We start from the raw sequence: 27,093 nt of genomic DNA on the forward strand, positions 1-27,093 counted from the left end.
TGGGACATGCTCAGTGATACAAAAACAGAGAGATGACAGTTTTATACTTTAGCTGGTATAATGGAGAGCAATTTAAAGGAAATATTAGTATTGAGCAGTATCTTTCCTAAAAGTGGATTTAGAAAAATGTCCAACTCTTCTACTCTAGCATTGTTCCTTCTCCTATAATAGGATGTTCACTCTGGTAGATCACATTATTGTTCAAAGCATTCCGTCTTCCTCCCCTCCTCCTCCTCCTCTACTGTAAGATCTCTCACATACTCATTCTCCCTGTGGGAGAAGTATGCCTGCATGTCCTGTTGTGGCTTGCAGTGGAACCTGTTTTTTGCAACAGAATTAGATCCTCCCTGCCCCTCTTGAACTGAATTTGCTACATGACTCCTTCATCCAGTGAAATGTGAGTGAAAGTGGTATGTACTTCTTCTGAGTAGCTTCAAGAACCATGGTGTGGGCCTTCTGTTTTCTTTTTTTTCAAGTACAAATTTTTAATAAAGATAATTACAAAAGATGGAAAAATCAGCTCAGAAGGTCAATTACCTTAATAGATCAGTTTTTGATATAACTCACCTCCATTTTAAATATCACATAAAGCATGGTGAAGAAAAAAATTGCTTCATAATTAGAAAAACAACAAAACAAAACAAAAAAGCCATTTTGCAAATAAATAAGTCCATGCCAAAATGGTATAAAATGAATCCAGAAGTCTTCAAAAAGACAACAGTTTTTATCCCAAAGTTTAATAGCTTTTTAATGAGTTTCTAAAATTGGGAAGGCTCTCAAATTCAAGTTTTGCTGAGTTGTTCCTATTTGGTTTCTTTGGTGTCTGTTTTTCATCACTCTTGTCCTTTGATTTATCTTCTTCCTTTACATCTGCTTTTCTGCCTTCCCTTTTCTTCTTGCCTTCTTCAGTTATGTCATTCTTTGCTCCTTTTTTAGGATCAGCCACATTTCTATGACCTCCTTCCCCTTCATCCCCAGAATCTAAGAATTCTTCATCATGAGCTATCTGCTTGTCTGATGCTCAAATACAAATTCTCTTGTCTGGATCTTCTCCATCTTCGTCTCCACTGTCCTCACGAACAGCATCTTTTGGTATAGCTTGCATTTGGACACCAGGTACATGAGGTAACATGAACAAATTTTCAACTAAATACTCCTTTATCTTTTCAATATGTTCTGGAGCATTCTGATTTTCTTATTTGGAAAACTAATTTACAGTTTGAAGTCTGGTCCAAAATACTCACAATATTCATCATATGGGAACTCATTAGGAATCTCACAATTGAGAGCAACTGCAGTCTCATATGTGCAACACAGAGCAACATTCCATCTCCCCCACGCTTCAGCAATGGTAAGTTAAAAGTTTATACAACCTCTACACACTTAGTGTGAACTTTGACTGTGAGAGTGAAGCAACCAAGCCTATCACCAGATAGTCTGCACCACACTGCAAAACCATGGCATGAGGCTGATTCATCTCCATCACTTTTGAGATAATCAGCATAAATATCTGCCCATAAGACTCATCATCTATACCATCTCTCATTGGGAAATTGACAGTATAGCATTTGCCTTTTCCAGCACCAATGTCCTTCAAGTCTCTTGTGCCAGGAAAGCCCTCCCCATATTTATAGAATGAAACAATCACTGCTGTATTATAAAAAGCTTCTTCAACACCATCACCACGATGGATGTCTATGTCAATACATAAGACTCTCTGAGGTTACATTACTAATTCAAGGATGGCAAGCACAGTATCATTAACATAACAGATTCCTGATGCTTCTGATTTTTTTGCATGATGTAATCTGCCAGCCCAGTTTACAGCCATATCAGTTTGTTGCCAGTTTGACTTCACAGCCCCAGAAGCTGAGCCATCGATGGAAAGCTGACAAAATTCAGTCCATCAAACACTGAACAATCTTCCCCAGCTTTAAACCTCTGCATCTGCTTACTGTACTCTTACATGTTATCTGGTCATGTGGACCTTAGAAATTTGATATACCCTTCACTATGGTATTTCGTCTTTTCTTCGGCAGTGGCTTTATGGGGCCTATACGTTTCCATTTTTCTGTATAAACCATAATTTAACAGCAAGTTATGAGTCATGCGGATTGTATGAGGTTTCATGGGATAACCTTGTCCATAGTAATCATTTCCAACCTCACCATGTGGTAGTAGCAGACTTTCTTCTTTCACCTGCCTGACTGTACACGGTGGGCTCCTGGGGCCGCCACCATCTCAGGCTCCTCCTCCCGCTGCCACTGCCCTGTCTCTAGGCCGGCCGGGAGGGGAGATCAAGGGCTGTGGGCCAGTGGGGCGGGCGGCACTCCCGCGGATGAGGCGGGTGCGCACAGGAGGGGGGCCCCATTTTCTTTTCTTCTCACTTTCCTATGAGATCATCCTGTCACAGATGGGGCTGGTCTTCCTGCTGGGATCTACAACAAAGACTATTTGGAGTTTTTGACCAAGCTGACCTGCAACGGACCAAGTAATATAAGTGAGAAAGTAACCATTTCCTGTTCTAAGTCTGAGAATTTAGGATTGCTTATGCTGCATTGTAGGCGAATATAGGCTGATCCATATCTTAATAGTTTTTGAGTTATCTATTGCTACTTACAATCCACCCCAAAATTGGAGGCTTAAAGCAATAACGATTCTTTAGGATCCTTACAGATCTGCAATTCACACAGGACTTGGGGGGGGGGGGGTGGCGCAGATAGTTTTTCTCTCCTCCACTGATCACACCAGTGCAGTACAGTGGTTGAGAGCTGGACCTGTACTATGACACACACACACACACACACACACACACACACAAACGTTCCAGTGCCTGAGGCTGCCTGTGACCTGGGACCTCATCTGAACTATGACCAGAGCACCAAAGTACAGCCTTTTCATTTGGCTACTCGCCATCCTCACAGCATAGGCTTGGGTCTTCCTGACCAAGAGCACTCAAATAGGAACAAAACTCCATTACCTTTCCTGACCTAGCCTTGTAAGGCACATAGAGGAGAGACAGTTGAAGGAATTGGTTCATGCAGTTGGTTGAGGTAGGTAACGGCATGCTAAAATCTTTAGGGCAGACTGGCAAGAATCTATGTGGTGGCTCGGAGTCAGGATCCAGAATTCCTTAGATTTAGGTCATACCTCATGAATTTCCTGGAACAAATACAACTCTCAACTCACAAGAGATCTTATTAGGTGTGTGTGTATGTTTCAACTTTTTAAAAAAAATTCAGTCATGAACAGTAACTTAAGGTGGCTATTTTATAAAGTGAAATTTATAGGGCAGATGGGGCAGGGTAATTTATGATGCACAGTCAAATTAAATGAAAAAAAGTTTTACAATGAAAAATTAATTTACATGAGAATTACAAGTACAATGAAAAAATCATGACAACCTATTGAGATTGCAAATTTCAAAGTATTTAACAAAATTGAATGTAATAATTATAAATGCTTTCATAATATTTAAATAACTTAATTTACTAAGATTTTAAATAGTTTAATATGTTTATATTGAAGTGACCAAAGTCTTTCCCAGAGGTAATAGTTCTTGTTTGTATAATATTGACTCAATAAATTTATGAGATTAGCAAAAGTCATAAAAGCTTGAAGAAAACTAGATTTCTAATTACTTTAAAAAACTCTAATTTAAAAAATTTCTAATTTCTAATTACTTTAAAAAAACTGAATATTAATTTAAAATCCAGATAGCTTTAAATAGTTTATTTAAATGTAGGCATTTCTCCCTAAATACAAAAGTTGGAGGTAAAAAACTATGTTTCTAATTTGATAAGTATATGATTTTTGAATCTAGAAGACTGGAGTTGAAGTAATCCAAACATGATTGAATTATATTTTCTCATGTTGGAAAACAGCTGAAATGTGGGAATTCAGAAGAAGGCAAAAGTAAAAGACACTTCATCTTAACATAAGCTGGCAAACTTCATAAATTATGAGAATAAGCATCTGACCAGGGGAAAGATTTTACAAACTGAAAAATAAAAAAGATCAGGCTGTCCTCTTCAATGCTAAATGCTCAAAAACATTGGAAAAAAAAATAATGTCCTATGCCTTTTATTCCCTAATAAGTCATTCATGAGGAAATCAAAAGGACAGGGCAAGATTTTACAAGAACTCGAAAATATAACAATTATATACCTTTCTTAGAGTAAAAATAATTTAAAAATGGACTTTTAATGACAAAGACATTTCTCAAAGTCAAGAACTTATGAATAAGAATGAGAGGATACAGTTGCAAGTGTTCTTTATCTTCACTGTCAAAGTAAAACTCAAAATTCCAGGTGGTGCTGGATAGATTGTAATACTCTCAGCTGTTTCTCTTCTGCTTTTACTTTCTTCTCAGTATTATAAAATGTGTTTTCTGGCATCATATTCTTTATTAGATTACCTGGAAAGAATCCCCTACCATTTTTGAGTAAAAATTACAATAATCTTGTGGGTAATATTCTATTAAATGGCTGTAGATTAACAATGATTTAGCTTTTTATATCCATAGGTATTGGTCTAAACTACAAAGCAGAGATGTAGTAACCATTTTAGTTGCTAGGGAATTTGAAAAAAATACTTTTCATGTTAATATGTTGTATGAAGTGAATTGAGTCATTGATCATCCTATTCCTCTTTTTAATTGGGAAGAAACTGTTAAGCCATACAGAGAAACAAATTCTCTTTCCTCAAGCTCTTTTGCATATTGTCCTTGAGGAACCAAAGACTATGTTAAGCAAACTTAAATGATCAATATGGTTTCTATATAAATACATAAAAACATACAATAGTGATACTTAGATTAAAAATATACTCCTAGGTGAGATTAACTAAAAGAACCACACAGTTTGAGCAACAAAATAACACATTATTTGATTATAACCCAAATTAGAAAATAAATATCCACAAGCCCATACTGCTATAAACAAATGATTAAATGAATTAACAAATGGAGAAAAAAAGAGAAATCTCTTGTGATAAAAATTCCAATAATTGATGGAAGCACTGTACTCTCTGCTCCTCAACTATAGGGTGTGCATAGTGACTTCCTTAAAAACAGTAAAGTAACATTACAGTGGAGAAATTGAAATTGAACAAAACTTTCATGGCCAAGCAAGTGATGAAGATCAGTATCAAAGTCATGAAGCATATTAATCATACATACCCTAGATACTGAGTGATGAGAATGGCACTTTACCTACGTGATTGTCTTCCCCAAACCCATAACCCCAGTCTAAGCAGGAGAAATCATTAGGCATATTCCATTCAAGGGATATTCTACAAAATATCTGATCAGTACTTCTTAAAACTGTCAAAGTCATTAAAAGCCAGGAAAGACTGAGAAACTGTCACAGCCATGAGAAACCTAAGAAAATATGACAAATAAATGAAATGTGGTATCCTGTATCATATCCTAGACAAGAATAAAGATATTAGGCAGAACATAAGCAAGTCAGAATAAAGTGTGGACATCAGTTAACAATAATAATGTATCAATTTTGCTTTATTAACTGTAACAGTTGTATCACACTATGTAAGGTGTTAGAATGTGGGAACTAGCTGCTAGGTATATGGGAATTCTCAGTAATACCTTCTCAATATTAGAGAAAAGCAAAGTACTATATATCCAAAATGACCCATTGTACTTTGTGGTGCGTTACTTAATGGTCATCTTGAGTGGAAATGCCCAGCTGACCTGAGTCAGCATGGTTCTAGGTGTGGAAGTCCCACTTGAGGATTGTTTCCAGAATGGCATAAAAGGAGAATGGGTGGGAGATTCTATGCTGGTGAATTCCCAGGAGCAGCTTTGTTGTGGCTGGTTTTCCTGATACAAACTTGGTTGTTCCCATCCTTGGAGGAGCTCGGGTCCTTGCTGTCACTGGGGATGGCTGCTGTTGTCTTCAGGGGAGCTCTGGACTTCACCTTGAGCATTACTTTCTGGCTTCAGTGCAGATCTCTCAGGCTGGTGGCACAGATCCTTCACCCCACCAGTGCAGACTTTCTAGCTTCCACCGCTGGCCCTTGGGCCTTCCCAGTGCAGATTCTTGATATGGACTTGCATGAGACATTGACTTGGGCTTTAGGCCTTCAGCTAGACTCACAGAGAACATGGCTGTGGGATCTAGGCCCTCAGCTGGATTCTTCGGGTCTCTACCACTCAGACAGATCTCTTACTCTCTTCTGAATTTGACTTTTTGGGTAAATATTATAAGATAATCCTATAACTTTATGTGTCTTATATTAAATCTATTCCCTTGTGAACTCTGACTACAACAACCTTGAAAAATAAAACTTACAAATCTGCAATCATTCATCAAAAACTCTGATGGAAGTCCAGGGCAAACTGTCCATGTAGAGGAGAATTTATAGACTATGCCCTGAGAGTCACTCACAGAGGTAGCTCTCCCAAACTATTATGCAACAAGGTAGTCACTTCATGCCTTTAGTTCCAAAAGGATTTTCTGAGCTTGCAATCTAAATGTGAAGATTTATGCCTATGTATTTGGAAGTCTAGAGAAAGGGGTGAGAGAGGGAGAACTAGAAGTAGTGAATGGAACCATTTCTTTATTTGGTTCTCTGAATGATGCTTTTTACTAACGTAACAGTGTTACTTGCTTAAAATGCAGGTAGAATCTTGCCTTCTACTTCATAATAAAAAGGATTTGTAACTGCCAGTTCTAGCTGATCTTCCTTGTCTGTTGATGTTAGAGGCTGAATGTTGCTGTGAGAAGTGTTCCTGGTGCCAAGAATCTGGGACTACTTTAACTAGAAAAACATTGTTTCTAGTTTGAAAAACTAAAATGTAATATAATACTGTTTATATGTTTTATATTTGTACACTATCCTGAACTATAAAGCAATAATACAATATAATAAATGTTCATGTACTGGTTATCCAAGTGTAACAGATTTCAGTAGTCATATTTATTTCAGATTTTTTTCAAAGAAAGAAGAAAATATGTGCCCAGAGAAAAATATAAAACACTTAAACAAGAAATTCCATTCTAAGAATTTATCATTGTGCTTCAATTAACTAGGAAGTTAAGTTTTACAGCCTCAGGAAAAGCAAAATGACAATTACAAAGTGAAACTCAGAAATAGGAACTTAATAGAAATCTGTACACTTAAATGTAAGGGAAAATATAGCAAATTTCCGCTTATAGTGTCAGGAAATAATCTACAAAAGAATGCAGAAGACTGCACAACCTTTGATCTGCTTTTCCTGGAAAAACACAGTCATGGCCTGTCCACCCACACAAACACACCCTCGCAATTCTGCCACAGGGTTTGTTTCCTCTGGGAACTTCCAGAATCACCAAGATGTCCGATTTACTTTGCTTCTAATTCCTTTGTGTCTAAGCATCCTTCGTTTTGGCATTTGTTATTGTAATCCTTGATGTAAGCAGTTGAATGGTCTGTCATGTAACTCCATGATACCCTCAAGTCTTAACACTAATCATTTTACAATTTCATGTTTTATCTCAGCTGGGTTGTAAATTCTTTAATAAGACCTTAGGTATTATTTTAACTTTGGGTATCATGACTCAGTGACTTAAGTTTTGCACATTGTAAAACTTCAATAAAAACATTGTTTGAGAGAATAATTTTTTATGTCTTTTTAAACTTTCTGTATTAACTTAGAGTGAATACACTCTATTCTTATCCTGAGACTATCTCTAAATCCCATTAGTATTTAAAAGTCTAATATACACATATGATTTTTTATTTTTGGCACCAGGGATCAAACTCAGGACCATGTGCTTTCGAAGCAGGCAACAGAACCACTGAGCTAAATCCCCAGCCCTGAAGTACATATTTGTATGAGAAGTCTTCTAAGGCTTTCCAAACCACAGACTGGCATTTTTAATCCATATACTAATTTATTGGAAATGTGCTGTGTACTATTGGAGAATGACTCATATTTAGTTTACATATTGCATTGTAAATTACACTCCACGTTTGTATTTTTTAAAGCATCTTGTGAATATTTTGACCACAGATATCCAGAAAGCTTGGATCCTGAAGACAGAGGCCAGGCTTGGAATCATGGTTCAACCACTGATTGGTTACAGGTCCTTGATACCATGCCTGATAGGTGCTTCAAGGATGTTTGTGGGATGAAAAAATAAGCAAATGCTCTAAGTGTATTTCTTCATCTATTAAGATGGTAAAATTATTTCTAACTTAGAAGAATACTGTGAAGACTAAACAGCATGAAGTATTAAATGTAATCATCTAAAATGTAAAAGGTTTATTTCAGGACATACTATAAGTATTTACCTTCCTTTTAGTTTCAAGCAAATTAAGTAAATTTTCTTTGCTGATTGACAAAACGTACTTCCCTTTCTTCTTGAAATAAAATAAATCCAATGTATCTTTTATTTCTATTCTCACTATAACCCCATTTATTCCCTTCATTACATTTACCTCATGCATGCTTTTTTGCATGTCAACCACTTTATTTTTAATGCCTTTCTCTAGATACTGAAATGTGTTGTGTGTTGCTTACCTCTATGAACCATATCTATCTTGCACAGAACCTGCCCACACTTCCAAACCTTCCAAGGATTGCCACATTTGGGTTGGATAAATGAAGGCTGGTGCTCACTTCAGCAGCACATATACTAAAATTGGAATGATACAGAGAAGATTAGCATGGCCCCTGCACAAGGATGACACGCAAATTCGTGAAGTGTTTCATATTTTAAAAAATAAATAAATAAATGAAGACCTATGTTACTGTGACAGCTAATGACAGAGCAAGAGGAAACACTTTCTGCCACCACCCCACCCCCAATGGTGTGATAAAGAAAAGGAATTCTCCTTTCCTCTGAGGAGGTGCTGCAGGAACACTGGCAGGAACTGGTGGGAATTTCCTGGGAATTATATGGGTTCCTTAGGGAGGTCTATTAACTTCTTCAGGACAAAAGGACTTCTTTAATTAAGGATCTTCTTTTGGAAGACTTTTTCAATATTGAAATTTCCAATAAAAGCATAAACAATCAACTTATTTTAGCCATTTGCATCTTCATTGTTTTAAAAGATGGACTCAAGATCATCTAAAAATTGTTCCCAATTTTGGACAAATCTCAAGATGTTCAGAAAAGGCCGATCAAGATGATGAAGGACTTGAAAACCTTCACATGTGTAGAGTGGCTGGAAGTTGAAGACTCCAGGGCCATGGAAAGGGCACTGTTTTCAGAGAGCTTCATGTTGTCAGTTGGAGAAGCTGAGTTGGGTGGAAATTAATCCATGTTGCTCTGGAAAATAAAGGGATGAAGATTGCAACCTTATCTATCCCCACCACTCACTGATTTGTCATGGACATCACAATGACATCAGTTTATAGCAAAAATAAATATAAATAAGGATCAACATTTCTTCAACTCTTTGAAGTTTGGAAAAGTACTATTCTATCTAGTAATTCCAAATTCTCCTTGTGCTTTCCTTATTCTATCTCCAGGTATTTGCTTACTCAGTTTCCATTCTCTAAAATGCCTTTCCTCTTACTTCTCTGTCTGGTTAACTACTTTTTTTTTAAAACCGAACAACTCCTCTAGAAAGCCCTCCTTATTCCTCTCTTATTCCTGCATGCCTTGTGAATGAGGGACTAACTGTCATTTTGTTCCTGTCTTTAAATGATGTTTATGTAGTGAACAACTTTGGAAGATAGATAAGTGCACCCCTTCACAGGAAATCACAGAATTACTGTGCAGTATGGAAGTTCCCTAAGCTTAGAGATTCTTAGCTGTGAACAAACCCACTGCTTAAGCGGCATCCCCCTGAACCTTCTGCTTCACCATCAGAGGAAACCTGGGAAAGGAGGATTGGTGCAAACACAATATTCAATGGTCCATTGTCTTTGACCCAGGAGTATTGAGTCTTCTGCAGTCTTCTTGCAAGGCGGGTAAAACTTCAGATCCTGCACAGGGCTTGATAAGTGATCCCCCTTATTTACTCATGGTATTATCTATCACCTACATTGAAATAGTCAGTACACATTGGGAGATCCTCAAAGGAAGTGGCTGATCCTGATTCAGTATCTATCTGTTTTATGTAGCACATGACCCACACTCTCATTATAGAAGAGCTTCCTCTTACAAGCAACTGCTTTCAAAAGCCTGAACACACAAGGGTATTTTTTCAAGGGTTAAAGTGACATATTTAATGAATGATATTAGTGGTAGAAAGAACTGTTGTGCTTTTGCTTATATTTGAGCCTTGTATAAATCAGTGAGCATTTGTAAATGGAAAAATGTGTAGAGGAATTCAGTTGACCTCCGCTGAACTAAGCACTCAATAAATTGTGTTGAACTGAATTATGATTTGCAGTTCCATATCTATAGCGACCCTAGCACTATTCTCTATACAAAATGTACACACACTTGACAGCAGCCCTTCATCTCTTTGGCTTACTCTTCTTTGGTCCTCCCTATTGCATTTTTGTCATAGAAAAAAGGAAGAAAGGCATAAAGAGAATGAGAGGGAGGAAAAGTACTTGCTTAGGCTGTTTACTGTATAATTAGGCTATAGTCTTTGGGACCTAACTATTTCTTCTCCATTTTTCCAGCTTCAAGCCTATGTGTACAAGCTGCCTCCCAACATTCCCAGCACTACTGCTTTGTGAGGATCTTCTCTCACTCCGTCTCAAGGCTCCCCCAGCATGGGCCTAGGCTTGTTGCTCTCCTCATCTATGTCAGGCTTTCCATGCCTTCAATAGTGTTATTCTGATGAATTCATCTATGAGCTATGCTTTTGCCATAGAGCTTTACTCACTTTATTTATTTATTTGTTTATTCATTTATTTAATTTTGCAATATCGGAAATTGAACTCAGGACTTTGAACTTGCGAGGGAAGCGCGGCGCCACTGAGCTAAATCCCCAGCCCAGCTTTACTCACCTTAGAGGCTACAAAAGTAGTTTAGTATCCATCTTCTAAACAAAGTCTAGCAAGTTTGTCGTCTACCTAAAGGAATGAATCTTTAGGGGCATCTCAGCAAAGGTATGCTCATTTGCGGGTTACGTAGAAGGCGCATGAAACACAGAGAAGCAGAACACACCATCTAAGTGCTTAGGCAATGCCATCTGGAAGGCAGTGTTCAAATCCTGGATTCGTCATTTATTAGCTATGTGGACTTCAGCGAGTCATTACGAACTTTCTACGAGTTTTGTGTTTTGTAGGATGAAAACAATATAATTAAGGAATTGAATCATACATTACATTTGGCATAATGCCTAGTTCATAGTAAGCACTCAGCAAGATATTTTACTTGTCTCATCCCTTTCATTATTCATATGTCACATTTCATTTCAAATCACAGAATCTGATAGTGGGACCTGTCTATAGATCCTTCTCAGGGAGTCTCTTCTTCCTAACATTTTTGCTGACTTCTGAGAGCCAGAGTTCCTGTTTTGTTTTGTTTTTTTTTTTTCTCCTTTCTTTCCCAAAGGAATATGCATAATACGTTCTTTGGTGAACACTACAAAAATTGTAGATGATGGATTTGATCTTTGCCTATACTTTTGATTGACCTATTGTTCTTTGAACTACTTCGAAGATCATGGAGATACCAGGGTTTGAAGACATAAGATTTGCTAAGTTTTACTTATATGCTTGAAGAGCTGTGGTGCTAGATAAATGAGTCCTGATTGGGAAGGATTTATTCTTTCATATAATAGAACTATCACCTCAATGTCTGAATTTGGACCCTGAGGAGCTTTCAACTCTCTCTTTTGTTTTCTCTTATTTTAGAACTAGCTTTATAGTGTAAAATTATTATAGTAATAAATGCTTATTATAAGAAAGCTGAAGTAGTTTTAGTACATATAAGGTAAAAACAGAGGTTCTCTATTCTTAACAAGAATTCTACTCTTCCTATATATTTCTCTCTGGATATATATATATATATATATATATATACATGTTATATACATAATCATGTATAGAAATGTAATATAAATACACATAAATTTGGTTTTACAAAGTAATAGGGGAATAGTCTAGATATTTTGATAGTCACTAATAGAAACTCTAATTTTGTTCAAATCAATCATGTACCCACTTTAAAATCTACTTTTCCTAGTCTTATTTATAGTTAGGGGCAGTTGTATGATGTGGTTCTTAACTAATAAAATGGAAGCAAAAATCTCCTGAGAATATCTGAAAGTTTCACTATCTTAATGTAGGCAGCATTCCTTTCTCTTTACTTTTCATTCTCTCTTCTGTCTGCAGTCAAAATGAAGGACTGAACATGGAACCTTCTGATCATGAGGTGACAATGAGCAAAACTCTATGTTAAGGATCTCACAGAAAAAATATGGAAGCAAACTGAGTCATTTATAGAATCTATATTGGTCCATGCTCTTTGGGTTCCTGCTCTTTGATGCTTATTATGGGAGAAAAATAAGTTATATTATGGTAAAGCAGTGTCAGAATAGGATTACAGCTGTGCTGAAACAATTATTCTTTTACCCCTGAATTGTAGTATAGAGGGAAGGAGCTTGGGAAGAGAGGACATTGGTTGATTATTTAGGGCCACAAATAATCCTTGACTTCTGAATTTTATAAAAATATAATTTTCTATACATATTATAATATGAAAGGAAATTAAAGTTCTATATGTATGTTTCCATAATATAGTGGACCCTTGACTTATGAACTCAATTGGTTCCCAAGGGCTGGTTGGAACTAAGTCAATACAACTAAGATCTGGATGTTTACCTGGGTATACACTATAGATAACAAGAGGCAGATGAATCTTCCATTAACCTAATTAACCCAAGTTGTTCATATGTCAGGCCGGTCTTAACTTGAGGGTCCATTGTATTTAAGTCAATTCATTTGTCTTCAATTTCCTTTTTGCAGCAATTTGAGTATTCATTCATATAGATATATCTACTCCTTCAAGTTAGGAGTATATTTTATGCTGTGATTTAATGCTGTATTCTCTTTCTGATGGTTGTTCATTTCCTTCTCTTCTTTACAGGTTCAAATGCCAATTGAAACCAATTTAAGTATCATTTCACAACTACGTGAATGGTTAAAATAGCAAAGACAAGCAACTCCAAGTGTTAATGAGATTGTGGACCAATCAGAACTTTTCTAGACTCTTGGTGGAAATACACATTGGTATAAGTATTTTTCAGTTACTGTTTGGTTGTATCTAGAAAAGCTGAATATAAGCATTATTTGTGACTCAGCAGTTTCACTTGAGAATATATACTCAGAAGAAATATGTACATATAGTTACCATAAAACGTGCAAAACTGTGCCTGGCAGAATTATTTCTAATAACCCAAAACTGAAGCTAACTCAAATGTTCTCAAAGAGTAAAATAAGTACATAAATTATGAAATTTTCATACGACAGTCCTGAGACAATAATTCATGAATGACTTTCACAAATACAATATCATAAAAGATAAACCAGTATAAACTGCACTAATCCTAGTAAACTATGTGTTATATATCAGCATACGTGGTTATCCTTGGAAGGAGCATAAAGTTACTAATAACACCATCTTTCTTGATTACAGGGTTGACTACATGGCATTTTCACTTATAAAATAACATTACCTTGAACATTCGTATAAATATTACACTTTAATAAAATTTATATTTTAAGAAAAATTGCCAAAGAAACCATTTATATCCTCATCTCAAGTAACCTAGTAGAAGAGCAAATTAGATCACCATAAAATTATTTTGCTTTTGTTGTTGTTAATGTAAAAATAGTTACCAAAAACTGACCTTGATCAAACTTCTGTGTGTTGAGGTCTTGGAACCTACGCAGGACAAAGTTTCCGAATATGTTTTCTTCTTTGAATTTCCTGCTCTGTGACTTGGATGTTCCAGTAAGTGTCTGACATGGCCCCCATGGTGATTGTCCTATCTTGGTACTCAGGTCCTTGGCTTCCTGCCTGACCCCAGCTTGGCTTGGCACCAGGGCCTGTCTCCAGGTCATTGCAGACTTTCTCAGACTTTCTGATTGAACTGACCCATGGCTTCATCTCCTCAGTGTCTGCCCTACATTAGCATTCTCTGATGAGCTCCCAGGTTGTGTTGATTAAATCACGGATAGGAAAAATAAAAATATTAATGAAGATATACTTTGTAGACAACAATTCTGACTTTTATAAGGTTGCAAAAAAACCAGAAGCATCGAATCTCTATTATAGGAAAAAAGGATAGTAATGCAAGAGTTATAAATCCAAATGTTCAAAGGATCAAACAGATTAAAAATGATTAAATTTTTATATAAATTAATTTTTATATTAAAAGATACATATGATCTTTTCCACTTTTCTCAAATTATACAGCAAACAAATACGTGTTTACTATACATATGAAAAGTAATGGTGCAAATAAAACTATTGACAGCATTTCCTTGTAGGGTGGATATGGATTTCTGTAAGAGGTAGGGCCCATGTGTTGTCTACAGGAGGTTGTTGCTGTCCTACTCCACATGTATAATACTTTGGAGAAATGCAAACCTAGAACCAGAAGTGACAGAATCTTAATTTTTTGCCATGTGCCACTCTGCCTTGGAGCCAGCTGATTATAGGCTGAAACCTCTACGAACTGTGAGCTAAATAAACCCTTTCCCCTCCAACTTTGGGTATTGGGTATTTTGTCTCAACAACAAGAGGAAAGTAACTAACACAGAGACCTCATTAATGAAATTTTAGAAGAATCCCCCGGATGAAAATATCTGTAGGTTATAGTGTGATAAGAAGAGTCAGTGTTAACCACTATTTTTTTCAGATTCAGACACGGAGCCAGCTTTAGGCAGGCAAGCTCATTCATTCATTTACTCAATATTTGCTCAACAAATGTATTTTGAGCAGCTGCTTTCCAAATGTATTTCAAATTATTTTCATTTAAGTTCTTAGATTATTATCAATGGACAATCAAGTGGAAGCAAATTCACAGACCAAGAAAACTTTTGGTGGAAATGAAAGGCCTGGATTTAGAATTTGGAAACCATGACCCCTCTCTGGAAACACTTCTTGGCATCAGCTTTAATGGAGTTACTCAGAGATTAGTTGTGGAATTCAGAGGGAAATTAAAAGCTTCTGAAGACTGACCTTTCAAATCAAGGTCTTGTCATTGCTCAATTCAAACTTAATATAGAAAATTGGGGGAAAAAAGGCTCACTGCACAAAAGCATTTAAATAAATGAATTAATGCAGAATGATATTTGGAAGTGGAAATAGCAGTCACAGGCACAGTTCTAAGGGTTAAGGAGATCCAAGAACAATAACTAAGTAGTTAACACTATTTCACTTCTCAGTCTATTTTTGTTTTAAAGCAACAAAAAATAAAATGTAAATCATCCCCAATTTTTAAAATTTTTTCTCTATTCCCTAACAGAAGGAGCTGAGGTTGCTATTCTTTTTGTGTTGCAGTTACTATCTCTGGTGTCTAGTTTTGCCTTAAATATACAGATCAATCTTTAATAAATATTTTTATTCTCACAGCATCACCCAGACATCCAAGCATCAATTCTTTTAAACAACAGCAATTACGCTTTTGTGCAACATCAGTTCTCCAAGCTACCCAGGGGCTTCCCAGAGATGTTGAAGCTGCCAATTCAACCCATGTTGAGACCAGAGCAATGTGAACCCTTTCCTGGAACTGAAGTGTGCTTTTCTGAACTCTGTTTACAGAATTCAATTTCTTCTCTCTTCAGTTTTAGCAGGGCTTATGGCAAAGAAATATTAGTACATTCTTTAGAAATCCCAAGGTCAAGATCACAGGACAAAAGGGCCCTGCAGTTTATTCCTTCTTATCAACATTTTGTTCAGAAAAAAAGGATTGCTAAATTTCCCTGTGTTTAGGTAGCCAAAATCATGTCTGATTCAGGGGAAAGAAAAATAAATGAACTGAATTTTGTTTGCCTATCCCTCATCCTCAAAAGAAAGGACTAAGCATGCTGAACAAACTCCCCCAGCCTATATGTAAATTCCCAGCCCACCTTCCTTTCTCCATAGCTGCCTATCTGGCCCTACATTACCCATATATGAATATAGGATGGCACATTGGTGAGATGACATATAGACCCTGTGTCCTATATTTCCCAGCAGAAATATTTTCTAGAAGGCTGTTTCTGAAGGTCATCAAATATTATAGGAAAGTTCCCATTTGGAGTCAAATTTATAGATAGATAAATCCATCTGAATAGCTTCAATTTCCTTATCTGTATAATGAGGATAAATAGCCATACCACAGGGTTGCAGTAAATATTAAATGAAGAGTACAAAATATCCAGAATGGTGTTTCATGCAAAGGAAGTGCTCAATGAAAGATGACTTTGAATACCTAAGAAAAATGGCACCTTGAACACTGATGTAAAACTTCAAGCAAATAAATAACTTGAATTATTTAACAGTATATGTCTCTCTTCTTCATCTGAAAAGGATTGAACTTGAGCAAATGTTAGTAAAGTACATAATATTTTGTCAAAGTAGACACAAATTCTGAATTATGTTACTAGAGATACTATCGCGGGAGAATTTAAACACATTTCCCACTCCCAAATGGGGAAAATAAAATAAAATTCCACATTAATATAAAATTCAAAACAGGCAACTTTTCTTGTTCAAAAGGCTGTTTTAAAAATCCAAACATTTCAAAATCTGAAAATAGATCAGTTATATTTTTAAATGATTCACCTTGGTGTATTGGCTTTCCTATCTATGATTAGAGTTATAGCTTTTTCCCAAATTCAAAAAGAGTTTGAGAAAGATCAAATCCACTCTATCTTTACAGACTGATAGTTTGTACAATTCACTGAGAAAATGAAAAGGAACGTGCTTACTTGTACTTTTTAAAAAATTTCTTTGAAGTACAAATTACTTACAGAAAGGTGTGTGCATAATAAATATACAACTCAATAAAATTTCAGAAATGGATCACACCCACGTAACCAGCACCCAATGAAAAAAAAGAATAACATCAGCATCTGAGAAGTCCTTCCTTCACCATCCCCAGAACTCCCATCCAGGACTGACCTAACACCATAGAGAGGTTTCACCAGATGTTATAAATTCTTTAAAACAACTCACACCAAATGTATTTTAAAGATCTTACTTCTTTGCTACATCTGTAAGCCTAATTCATATTTATGCATGTAACTATAAATCAATGTATTGCATGAACTATTTTTCAGTTGAATATTGGGGATCCCTCCCTCAGCAGGTTTTAACTTTTACAAATAATACTGCAGTGAACATCCTAGTGATTGTGTTTTGGTGAGCATACACATGCATTTGTGTTGGTTACACATGTAGAAATGGAATTACCAGATTAGATAACAAGCATGTTCTGAAGAAGTGCAGTCAGAACTAATTCTTTGTATCAAGAATGAAACTCCTACAGACATGAGTTGCCTGCCTGTTCTACCCAAAGTCTGGTCACATTTAATGACACATAGCTGTGAGCTATTGATCATAGCTTAGAGCTTTGAGGCCAAGACTCAGGTGAAACCACAGATTAGCTGATTTTCTTTCCATGAAATAAACTCTTTTCCACAAGTGGTGTAGCTGCTGTTTGCTAGCAACTGGGCAAACAGAGGCTGGTTATTTCTAAAGGCTGTGGAATAGAGTGGGTGGATAGATCACCACAAAGCCATCAAAGGTATCAGGAAGACTTAAATTTATGGACTGTATGATCATGGTATCTATATGAAATTCATCACCATATACTTGATATAAAAATCCCTGTCATTATACTAGCATACTGGAATCAGGCTGTCAACATTTTACTCCTCGATCTCCCATATATTAGATCTCTGACCTTACCCAAGTTTCTTGACCTTACTATGCCTGAGTTTCCCATATGTGAAATGTGCATAACAGTAATACTTTCCTAAGAGGGTACTCATGAGGATTAAATGTGAATTAAATGACATAAATGTTCTCAGAATAGTGCCTAGCATATGATAGGCACTGTATAAATATTTACCATTATGTTATAGTATCATGTAATGAGACCCTACTATATTCCCTAAGATAACTCCTCAATAGTCCTTAAAAGTATGGCATGATATTTTGGCAGATTATTTTTCCAGAGAATTTCATCAGCAAAAGAAGACAGGTTGCCAGCCTCAGGCCAAACCAGGAGTCATGAATTACCAAGTTCACCATGCTGGTCAATGTGAATTCCAAGAAATAAAGATTAGTAGAGCTAGCCAGGTGTATTTGCTAGGATGCATTGTTGACAAAATAGAAAACCCAGCGCTGGGGATTTAGCTCAATGATTCTGCCGCCTGCCTCGCAAGCACAAAGTCCCAAGCTCAATCCCTGGTACCAAAAAAAAGAAAAAGAAAACCCAACTCAAAGTGGCTTAAATTATGTAAAGATATTAAGTTTCCATGAATAATCAGGCTTCTCATGCATTTTGGTCCATTCTCTAACTCTATTTGTCTGAAATTATTTTAGCAAGGTTCTTTCTTTGCCTCAAGGTGGCTGACAGCAGAAGCATGCCACCTCATGCTTCCTTCTTCCTATCCAAGGACAGAGAAGAACTTGTCCTACAACCATGAATCCAAAGTCCTAGGCTGTGCCATAAATGGACCAGGGAGATGGACTCTGAAGCAAGTGCTGTGGTGAAGAGAACAGAAATGAACTGAATGATCTAATATTTCACAATACACCTGAAGTTAGGGTAGGGTGAGTCACAACAAAATCTTAATGCACTATGTTGGGAGAAATGTGGAGTTAATATGGGGCTGGACGGGCACAAAAATGATGTTCACTTCATCAGACAAGGTCATAGTATGTGGATGTGGGGAATTCAGTAGGGAAAGAAAAGATAAAATCACATTTGTATGGTTAGGGATATCTCTTTGAGATTAAAAAGTAAACAGAAGAGCAAATAATTGGGTCCCATAAAGATCAAACTTGAGAATGATCTCATCCAACCTGTTAATAAATTTGGAGAAAATAACTAATACTGGAGATCAGAAGAATCCTTTCATTTGGTGGGAATGTTAACTTATTCTTGTTGCAAAATATTGATTATGGATAAACTACTCATAAAATGATTACTACACTGATGAATGAGAAGAAAAACAGCAGATTTGTGTCAAATGGGCTAAGAAAGTCAGAGTGAAATAAATTTGACTCAAATTGTCCCAAATGTGCCAGATTTTTTTGTATCTTTACATGATACCTGTGTCTGTCCATGGTGTTCCTTCCATCTAGAATCCTCTTCTCTCCATTAGAAAACTCCCATGCATCCATCAACAGCCAATTTAAATGTCATTATTTGTATGAGACTTTTCTTGATTTTTCCCAAGGAGAGATAATTACTTTCATCTCCATTTTTTAAAGTAATCTCCATACATAAATCCTAATATAACACTTAATTTACTGATGGAATTGTTCACATGAATATCTCCTTGGCCTAGGTTTGTACTGCCTAACTACTAGAAGTGTGACACCATTTGAATTGCACTAATTAAAATCAAATAAAATTTAAAATTGAATTGTTTAGTTACATTTTGCACATCCAATGCCATATGTAAGTATTTCTTTTTTTTCCCATTAAGTTTATTGGTACATTTTAGGTATAAAATACAGTTACATTCATCATTGGGATCTTGTACCTTTACATGAGTATCTTGCTTCTTACTTTTTCCCCTTCCCTTGTCCTCCCTTCACCCCCTCCACCCTTCCCTATTTGCAAAGACTTTGTTTCCATTTTTTTTCCTCTTTTCATATTTTTTCTTTTCCCTTTTTTCCCTTCCCCTACCCCTCACAATTCCCCTGCTCTTTTAGACCTTTTCTTCCTGTTACACAATATCAGATATACATTTTTTAATTATAATATTAAGATCTAAGAGACATTACCACAGATTTTACAGAATTTAAAAGGATATAGAAAGCATATTAAAAAAATCTTTTTTGAAATAAATTTGACAACTTCTAAGAAATACCTTGGAAGACAAATTAATGCAACTAACTCTGGAGGAAATATAAAATTTGAATAGCATCTATTAAAGAAAGTATATTCCTAGCTTGAAAACCTACCTATATGACAGCAGCAGGCTCATAAACATTTTAACTGATAAATTATATCAAACAATTAAAGCAGAAAAAAGAAGGAACACTTCTCCCCTCATTTTAGGAAATCAACATTGTGCTAATCCTAAAACTGGATAAAGATAATAGAAGAAAAAAGTATGAACATAGATAGAAATTTGTTTAACAAAACAAACTACTGGAAGTCAGATCTGGCAGGATGTAGAAAGTGGTTTTGTTATAGGGATGGCAGTGTTGGTTCAGCATTGGAAGATCCACCCCCAAAAAGTCATCATTTAAACAGAGGAAAGGAAAAAGCCATATGATCCTGTCACTAGTTGGAGAAAGAGTATTGGACTAAATTCTATAGCTGTTCATGGTAAAAGCTATCAGGAGACTAGAAGTAGAACAGAAACTTCTCAACAGATTAAAGACATGTATTCCATACTTCCAGCGAGAATGCCTTACATAAATGGAGAAGATGCAATGCTTTCTCCTTAAGGAGGGGAACAAGGGCAGATATGCTTACTCTTTATCTGTCCATTAAACTTTGAAACCTAGTCCCCACCAAAATAGTCTGGCAATAAAATGACACAACTAGGATAGGATTGACATGGCAGAAGCAAAATCTTTATATGTAGATGAAATGATCATCTACAGAGAAAATACTAAGAAATCTCCGGGAGCCCCTAGAACTTGTACTTGAATTTTGCAGGATTAGAAAACACAAGGTATATATAAAAATTCAGATCTATGTATACTTGCTATAAATGAAGAATTGAACATTGAAATTTAACAGTTATGTAGGAATACAAAGGACCTAGAAAAGTTAAAAACAAAAACAAAAACAGTGTTGGAAGACGTTTAGTACCTACTTTTAAGACTTCTTCTAAAGCTACAGTAATCAAGGCAGTGTTGCTGTAAGGAAAAACATATAGATCATTTGAATAAAACAGAGAATCTAGAAATAGAATCACACATATATGGTCCACTGAGTTTTGAAAGATTATTTAACATTAGCATTTTATAGAATATAAACTCAATTCAAGAGCTGAGGAAGAGACAGTGTTTGCAGCAAATGGCACTAGAACACCTGGTATCCGTATATAAAAAATTAACCTCAACCCTTTATTTCCATACATGAAAATAACTTGAAGGGATCTATAAACCTAAATAAAAAAGCCTAAAAGTATAAAACTTTAAGAAGAAATTATAAGGGAAAATATTTATGAATTCACGGGAGGCAAGAACTACCTAGGATACAAAAATATGATGTATAAAAGAAAAAAAATTGATAAATGAGATTCCATCAAAAGTTAGAACTTTAAATGACATCATTAAAATGAAAAGTAGTCCTTTAACAGACCATATTTACAATACATATAACCTATGACCAGAATATATAAAGAATTCTTAGAGCTCATTAATAGACAATGCAATTAAAATGTAGACATAAGAAGATGATAAATAGCCAGTATAGCACAAGGAATGGTGTGCAACTCTAGAATCAGAAAAATACTAATCAGTACAATAATAAGATTGAATTATACACTCATTAGGGAGATGAAGTTAAAAGTTTTAAAAGTCTTGTCTTGACTTTTTCTTTTTGTTGGATTCTCCCCCTTTGCGTTTAATTTGTCATGCCCAATGAATTCATTCTGCTGGGTTTCCTGGGGTTGTGATCCTCATTGTCTTTTCCTAGGGTATTGTCTAAAAGTTTTTGGAGTGCTGGTTTGGTATTCATGAAGTTCCTGAGGTGCTCTTTGTCATGAAAGTATCTTATTTCTCCATCAATTTTGAAAGATAGCTTTGTAGGGTACATCAATCTGGGTTGGAGGCTGTTTTCCTTTAAGGCTTGAAATACATCACTCCAAGCTCTTCTTGCTTTGAGGGTTTGCATTGAGAAGTCTGCTGTGATTCTGATGGGCTTTCTTTTGTATGTGATTTGTTTCTTTTCTCTCACTGCTTGTAGAATTTTATCCTTCTGTTGGATTTCTGGAATCCTAACTATTATATGCCTATGTGTAGATTTTTTTGATTAAGGCTAGCTGGAGTCCTATATGCCTCACTTATCTGTATGTCAAGTTCTTTTCCCCTGCTTGGGAAGTTTTCTGCCATCAGTTCTGTGAACAGTTTTTTTAGGTCATCAGCACTCTCTCCTCTTTCTTCATTGACTCCAATCAGTCTTATGTTATTCTTCTTTGCATCATCTAGCAGCTGCTGGATGGATTTCTCATGTTCCCTTACAATTTTAAAGCAATTTTTCTTTTCCTCTTCACTAATTGCAATCTTATCTTCTATATGTGAAATTCTATCCTCACATTGGTTAATTCTGCTGCACAGACTTTCGATGGAGTTTTTAATCTGTTAGAAATCTGTTTCTATCTGTTTTATGGATTCCCTTTGTTTCCTATCTTGGGATTCCATCATGTTCCTCAGATCCTCTGTTTTTTTAATCTGTGTCCTCTCTAGATTTATTAATCATGTCTTGCACCATGAGCAAAATATTTGCTGTTATCTGAGTAATTATTTCTGATTTTATTTTTCCCAGATCCTCTTTTGTTGCCAGCTCAGAGAGTCCAGGTGGTTGAGTATCAGATGATTCAATCTCATTTCCCTTTGGGGTTGCTGTAGGTGATCTGGAACTCTGTTTTTGAGGCTTGTTTATGTGTCTTCTCATTTCCATGGTGGGGGGAGGGGGTGCTTCTGGTGCCCACGCAGCTCACCTTCTCTGCCCTAGGAGCTTGGGATGGCGGTGGGGGAGCTTCCTTCCAGGTGCTGGGTCTGGCTCACCTTCTCTGCCCTAGGAGCCTGGGATGGCAGCGGAGGAGCTTCCTTCTAGGTGCTGGGACTGGCTGAGCTTGTCTGCCCTAGGAGCCTGGGATGGAGGTGGGGAGCTTCCTTTCGGGTTCTCCATATGTAAGTATTTCATCAGATACCACAGGTATACAGTCCCTTTCATTGTATAAAGTTCTACTGGACAGTGCTTTCAGCTTATAAACACCACGTGAGTGTTAGTGTTTGCCTACATACAGGCAGAACTCAGCATCTAATGTATTTTTGATTGATAGATTTTAACTGACTATTTCTACATTTTAGAGTAAAATAAATATGACTCTAATTGTCCTGAATGTGCCAGACTTTTTCTGTTCTTCCTTCATTTGTAGAGTTCCTTGTGTCCAGAACATCCTTCTCTTCATCTTTCACTTTGATAATTCTCATGCATTCTTCAACACTCATTTTAAATGTCCTCACCTATGTGAAAGTTTTCTTGACTTTTTCAAGGACAGATAGTCAGTTTCATCTTTGTGTTAAGTCAGTGTTGTTGAGTGCAAACGATATACTAGTTATTATGATAATCACTTTATAAATGCCATCCAGTTGTATGTAATGGTCAGAACTCTAAGTACCACTTTTATTCCTATTTCACAGATAAACAAACTAAGTTTACATAAAAATAGTCTAAAAGTCAAAATAAAATAAGTTTTATTTTGAAAAGAAAGTCTGAGATATGATCCAGCTTCATCAAGACCACAAAGGGAATAGAAAAAGTGAAGAATATCTACATTTCATCAAATAAACCTTTAAATATGACAAATATATGGAAACTTGTCAGAACTTGTAGGAAGAAGTTGCAGGCAATATATGCACTAAATAGCCCATGTAGATGTGGATGATTCACTTAAAACTAACCACATAGTTAAAGGAATCACTCAAGACTTGGTCAAAGAGCACAATTAGATATATTTTACAAGATGTAATAGTTATTCATTATTTGGAACAAGTAAAACAAAAGACAATGTGTCACAGCAGATGGTATGTATAAGGAATCTACTGCATATAAGGGATAATGTATGATTGAAAAAAATAATAAATTGTTCTACAAGTATAGATACATTTAAAAAATTACCCATGGAAACTAGCAAGTCTGGAGGTATCCCATATTCTTAGTTTCTATTTTATAAGTAGAACAGATGAATCAGAACCCTGAGCCATGGTGACAGTTCTTTAATCCCAGTTTAGACTTTTAGAAGCTCTTTGAGCCTATAAAGTGATGGATACTATGTCTCTTCCATTGAGCTGTGAGGACTGACCATGAGTATTGCAACTGGCCAAAGAATGCTGTATTTTATAGTTTTGTAGATAATTTAAAAAATTAATGGCATGTATAGATTGCTTCTCTTTGGCAGTATAAAACAATGTAAGATGTGATTGATTCTGTGATCAGATGAGTCAATAATTTGCATAAAGAAAAACTTTTAAGAAGGCAGAGAACGCAGCTCCCACACTTGACCAGAAGTTTGGAGTAGCTCCACATTAACCACAAGGTTCCTAAATAACAAAAGCCTGGGTGAATGAGTATAAGTCCATTGCTGGTCTAGGAAAGAATGATCTGATATTTCTCAGACATTGCTGTATAATAGAGAAGCTAAATGAATATTTTAGTGAATCATTCCATAAACTCAGGAAATTTTTCTGAGTTTTTAAAAATAAATGCTTTAAATGGTTTCTTGTACCTGACCTCTCCTTTAAATTTGTATTTGGTAAACTGTACTGGTTAGCATTAAAAATAATATAGATTGAGTTGTGTGGAAGACTCTGAATCACCCTGTTACAGACAGGCAGGTCTGCCCACAACCTACTGAGGTCCCTAGTCACGTGGAACATGCCGAATCAGCCCGCAGCCCAGCAACAATCCACTGGACCCCACCCCAATCCTCTGTACAGCCACCTGGTTCCACAGTACAAAGATGCAGAGGACACCAGACCACCAGACCACGGTACTGAGTCCCGCTGCTCCCGGCCCAGAGGTAGGGGCTTCTGAGCAGCAATCCCACTGCTCCTGGTCCAGAGGAAGGGGCTTCCCGGTCACCATCCCTGCCACTGCTCCCAGCCCAGAAGAAAGGGCTTTTGGGCCACCTTCTGTCCCTCTGCACCTGGCCCAGAGGAAGGGGCTTCTGGGCCACCATCCCTCCCACTGCTCCTGGCTCAGAGGTAGGGGCGTCTGAGCCACCATCCCACTGCTCATGGACCAGAGGAAGGGGCTTCCTGGCCACCATCCCTCCCACTGCTACCAGCCCACAGGAAAGGCCTTTTGGGCCACCATCCCTACCGCTGTTCCCAGCCCCTGTCCCACCTCTCCCAGCTCAGAGGAGGTAATCTGTGCAGGCACCAACAGCACCCCACCCCCCCCACCCCCGTTGAAATGAGAAAACACATAAATAAGTCTCAAAACCAGACTTCCAGATCACCTACAGCAACCCAAAAGGGAAATCAGATGGAACACTCCAATACTCAACCACCTGGACCCACTGAACTGGCAACAAAAGGGGATCTGGAAAAAATGAAATCAGAAATAATTTCTCAGATTAACAGGAGAAATTGTGCTCCTAGTGCAAGAAATGATTAATAAATCTAGAGAGGAGCTGAGGAACATGATGGAATCCCAAGATAGGAATAAAATGGAATCCATAAAACAGATGCAAGTAGATTTCCAGGAGATGAAAAACTCCATTGAAAGTCTGCACAGCAGAATGAGCCAATGTGAGGACAGAATTTCAGATATAGAAGATAACACTGCAATTAATGACCAGGAAAAGAAAAACTGTTTCAAAATTATAAGGGAACATGAGAAATCAATCCAGCAGCTGCTAGATGGTGCAAAGAAGAATAACATAAGACTGATTGGAGTCAATGAAGAAACAGGAGAGAATGCAGATGACATAAAAAATCTCTTCACAGAAGTAATGGCAGAAAACTTTCCAAGCAGGGAAAAAGAACTTGACATACAGATAAGTGAAGCATATAGGACTTCAGCAAGCCTTGATCAAAAAAATCTACACATAGGCATATAATTATTAAGATTTCAGAAACTCAACAGAAGAACAAAGTTCTACAAGCAGTTAGAGAAAAGAAACAAATCACAGACAAAGGAAAGCCCATCAGAATCACAGCAGACTTCTCAACACAAACCATCAAGGCAAGAAAAGCTTGCAGTGAAATATTCCTAGCCCTAAAAGAAAACAGCCTCCAACCCAGATTGATGTACCCTGCAAAACTATCTTTCAAAATGGATGGAGAAATAAGATACTTTCATGACAAAGAACACCTTAGGAACTTTATGAATACCAAGCCAGCACTCCAAAGAATTTTACACAATATCCTAGGAACAGACATTGAGGATCACAACCCCAGGAAGCAAAGCAGAATGAACCCATTTGGCATGACAAGAAATTAAATGTAAAGGGGGAGAACCCAACAAAAAGAAAAAGTCATGGCAATGACAAGTCAATATGTTTCAGTTATAACCATCAACGTTAATTGTCTCAATTCACCAGTCAAAAGAAATAGACTGGCAGAATGGGTCAAGAATCAAAATCCAACAAGATGCTGCATACAAGAAACACACTTAATTCAAAAGGAAACTCATAGACTGAAAGTTAAAGGGTGGAAAACAATACTCCATGCAGCAGGAACCCAAAAAGAAGCAGGAGTAGCTATCCTCTTTGCAGATCAAGTAGATTTCAAAGCAATACTGATTAAAAGAGATGAAGAAGGACACTACATCCTTGTAAAGGGAACAATCCAAGAGGAAGAGATGACAATCATAAATATCTATGCACCAAACTCTAGTGTGCCCAACTATATAAGCCAAATACTAACGGACATAAAAAGTCATATATACACTAATACAATTGTGGTGGGGGACCTCAACACCCCACTGTCACAAATAGATAGATCAACTAGACTAAAAATAAGTAATGAAATACTAGAACTCAATCAAACTCTTGAACAAATGAACTTAACAGATCTTTACAGAGTCTTCCACCCCACAAAATCAGAATACACATTCTTCTCAGCTGCACATGGGTCATTCTCCAAAATAGACCACATACTCACACATAGAACATGTTTAAGTAAGTGCAAAGGAATTGAAGTTATCCCCTGTATATTATCAGACTGTAGTGCATTGAAATTGGAGATCCATAGCAAAAGAAACAAAAATTCCATAAACATGTGGAAATTGAACAACACACTCCTGAATAACCAATGG

The 27,093-nt window shown here is 36.6% G+C and overlaps 1 long non-coding RNA gene, 1 other non-coding gene and 1 pseudogene across 2 annotated transcripts; 2 read left to right on the forward strand and 1 right to left on the reverse strand.

Annotated features, from left to right (window-relative positions):
- Positions 1 to 736: 736 nt before the first annotated feature.
- LOC101705081 (histone deacetylase 2 pseudogene) lies at positions 737 to 2,130 on the reverse strand (annotated as a pseudogene).
- Positions 2,131 to 2,837: 707 nt separating this feature from the next.
- Positions 2,838 to 16,359, forward strand: LOC147825645 (uncharacterized). The gene is made up of 3 exons (XR_015440359.1): positions 2,838 to 3,053; positions 13,002 to 13,868; positions 15,495 to 16,359. It is a non-coding gene; the product is annotated as an uncharacterized LOC147825645 (long non-coding RNA).
- Positions 8,616 to 8,722, forward strand: LOC147825646 (U6 spliceosomal RNA). Its single transcript, XR_015440591.1, has one exon. It is a non-coding gene; the product is annotated as a U6 spliceosomal RNA (small nuclear RNA).
- Positions 16,360 to 27,093: the final 10,734 nt, after the last annotated feature.

The sequence above is a fragment of the Heterocephalus glaber genome, unplaced genomic scaffold (genome assembly GCF_053883595.1).
Source record: "Heterocephalus glaber isolate CG9 unplaced genomic scaffold, H.glaber_assembly_v1.0 deba00001497, whole genome shotgun sequence".
Lineage (NCBI taxonomy): Eukaryota > Metazoa > Chordata > Mammalia > Rodentia > Bathyergidae > Heterocephalus > Heterocephalus glaber.